The sequence below is a fragment of the Diceros bicornis genome, chromosome 7 (genome assembly GCF_020826845.1).
Source record: "Diceros bicornis minor isolate mBicDic1 chromosome 7, mDicBic1.mat.cur, whole genome shotgun sequence".
Classification (NCBI taxonomy): domain Eukaryota; kingdom Metazoa; phylum Chordata; class Mammalia; order Perissodactyla; family Rhinocerotidae; genus Diceros; species Diceros bicornis.
The window spans coordinates 11,990,476-11,993,829 of NC_080746.1; the positions used below are offsets into that span (position 1 = coordinate 11,990,476).

The following is a 3,354-nucleotide window of genomic DNA, read 5'->3' on the forward strand; positions in this document are numbered from 1 at the left end:
ACTTCATCTCTCTATGTTCTAACAAAGACAGGAGCAGTTGTTTGTCACATGCATCTCATGCGACAAAAGACAGACTGATTTAATGTTAAGGAGTGTGTGGTAATGCATTTAGACCCTATGAAGCCAAGGAGGACTTGTTTAATTTCCACCAGTCTGAGTCCCTTTCTCATCAATGAGAGCTGGTAAGGACAAAGCTGTGTCCTTTATTAATGAAAATTTCTTCTGTTCTCACAGATTTCCAAAGTTGAGAATGCTGGCTAGAAATGACTCATTAGTGACTGAATTTATTCTTGCTGGATTAACAGACCGTCCAGAGCTCCAGAAACCCCTCTTTTACCTATTTCTAATGATCTACATTGCCACCATGGTGGGCGACCTTGGCTTGATCACTCATTGGTCTAAATTCTCACCTCCACAACCCCATGTACTATTTCCTCTTCAACCTATCCTTCATTGATCTCTGTTACTCTTCTGTTTTCACTCCCAAGATGCTGATGAACTTTGTATCAAAGAAGAATATCATCTCCTATGTTGGGTGCATGACTCAGCTCTTCTTCTTTCTCTTTTTTGTCATCTCTGAATGCTATATGTTGACCTCAATGGCTTATGATCGCTATGTGGCCATTTGTAATCCATTGATGTATAAGGTCACCATGTCCCATCAGGTCTGTTTTGTGCTAACTTTTGCTGCATATTTGATGGGATTTGCTGGAGCCATTGCCCACACAGGGTGCATGCTTAGATTAACCTTCTGCAACATTAATATCATCAACCATTACTTGTGTGACATCCTCCCACTCCTCCGACTCTCTTGCACCAGCACCTATGTCAATGAGATAGTAGTTCTCATTGTTGTGGGTATTAATATCACGGTACCCAGTTTTACCATCCTAATTTCTTACATCTTTATCATCACTAGCATTCTTCATATCAAATCCACCGAAGGAAGATCAAAAGCCTTCAGTACCTGTAGTTCCCACATCATTGTCCTTTCTTTTTTTTTTGGATCAGCAGCTTTCATGTATCTTAAATATTCTTCTCCTGCATCTATGGAGCAGGAAAAAGTTTCTTCTGTTTTCTATACGAATGTGGGGCCCATGGTCAATCCTTTGATCTACAGTTTGAGGAACAAGGATATCAGAGTTGCACTGCGGGGATCCCTGATTAAAATTCAGAGGAGAAACACGTTCTGACTATAAGGAGCACTAACGTAAAGACATTCAATTTTTCGTTTAATTTTATTGGTGTTTTTCAATGTGAGATTTGCCCATAACCATATTGCTTCTACAGATCATGATATGTGTGGTGTAAATGACTGTCTTATATTTCCCTTATAGCTAACCTTGTCTCTTTTTTCACTTGTCTATCTCCTTCACCTTGTACAAGTTTACTACATAACTAATAGCATTTTTCTAAAAAGGAACATATGCACTTATATTTTTCATTATTTTTTAAAACTCTTTTTGTCTCTACAGCTATCCTAATCTGGATAAGTATGGTGCATTTGATAAGTACACCAAGTTAAAATTAGAGCTTTTGGATCTAGTTGCAGAAGTATATAACACACAGAAGAATTCTCTTCCTGACAATATTGTTACTGGTACATATAGACAGCAAAATTCAAAGAAATGTCTACATAGCAAATTGTATATGTACCTTAAAGTAGGACCAGATCCCCTGATGTTATCCCTTTGTTCTATTTTTCTTAACACTTTTCCTTTTATTATTCTGACTTTTCTTGTTCCCTTTGAGAATGGCAAAATCTGTGCCACGTGCCACCTGCTTTTGAGAGATTCTAGCAGCCCAATGCATTTAATATTCACAAGAATACAAATAACTCCATTGTTTATGGCCAAACACAGGATTAAGAGAGGATGATTAGAGGAATATGTATATACCTCAGGATCCCAACAAGGGGATGAGTGGTTTATTATAAAACTTGCATTCATTAGTGTCTAAAATGACACAAAATATTTTGAAAAATATAGTATGGTTCTTGTTTTTTTTCCTTCTTTTTTTTTTTTTGTGAGGAAGATCAGCCCTGAGCTAATATCCATGCTAATCCTCCTCTTTTTGCTGAGGAAGACTGGCCATGGGCTAACATCTATTGCCAATCCTTCTCCTTTTTTTCTCCAAAGCCCCAGTAGATAGTTGTATGTCATAGCTGCACATCCTTCTAGTTGCTGTATGTGAGACACGGCCTCAGCATGGCCGGAGAAGCGGTGCGTCGGAGTGTGCCCGGGGTCGAACCCGGGCCGCCAGTAGTGGAGCTCACGCACTTAATCGTTAAGCCATGGGGCCAGCCCTCGTATAGTTCTTACTGTAAATTTTATTTATCACTTAAGGAAAATACTACACATAGTGTTAGGAGATACATATTAGCCATTGTTTTGCTTACTTATTGAGGTATATCATGAAAAAAATGTATATTAATGATAATAAACTATATTTCTAGCAATATTTTGTGAAATTACTTAAACCTTATCTCACCAATAGATGATAAATATATTTAATGAGATGCTTTTTCCTATAATTTCCCTATTTCTCCAATGATTTCTCTGTTTGTATATTAATAATATCAAATATAGTGGGGGGTCAAGAAATGCTCGTTGAATTAGATTATCTTGTTTGAAAAACAACAATAATAAATTTAATGTTATAAATAACAATTAATAAAACATAATAAAAAATAACAATAATAAATCAGAAATTTGTGGCATAATTTCTTTTTGGGAGAGGAATGGGCAGCCGTAGAGTGGTGCTTCTAACTGCCTTTGAGGGAACGAGTTGTGGGGAGCATCAATATGAAAGTCTATAGCTGATACTCCTTTGGTACCACCATAGTGTTCAGGCAGAGTCCACACTTACTCTGAGATGTCCTTGGCCAATGGCTTAGCATAGTTTTCATACAGGAGCTGGCCTATTGCTGTGTAACATGGGTCTCTTCTGAAAGGCAATCTTTCCTTAGGAACTTCCTATTATCCTGACTGAGACTTTTTAGAACAGCACTGTGATCTGAGATTTTCCTACCTTATCCTTCCCTCTCTCTCTCCATTCTTAGATATCGGAATTTCAACCTGATCTGAAGCATTTATCTCTGACTCTGCCTCCCTCCCATTTCATCCTTCACAGGCATTTACCACAATAAATGTCTTGCAACTCTATTTCTTGGAATCTGTTTCCTAAGGAAGTCTAAATGACACAGATGATTTATACTAACTGATTTTAAACTTAGTTTTATGTTCTGATAATCATGACATATTGGTTTTGTTATAAACATAGACAAATAAATCCGTGGGAGAATAAAACATTCAGGAAGAGATCCTCACTTATAGGGTCAATGGATTTTTTTTT

The 3,354-nt window shown here is 37.2% G+C and overlaps 1 pseudogene; it reads left to right on the top strand.

The window, feature by feature from the left end:
- Positions 1 to 227: 227 nt before the first annotated feature.
- Positions 228 to 1,193, top strand: LOC131407841 (olfactory receptor 8B3-like; annotated as a pseudogene).
- The last annotated feature ends 2,161 nt before the right edge of the window (positions 1,194 to 3,354 follow it).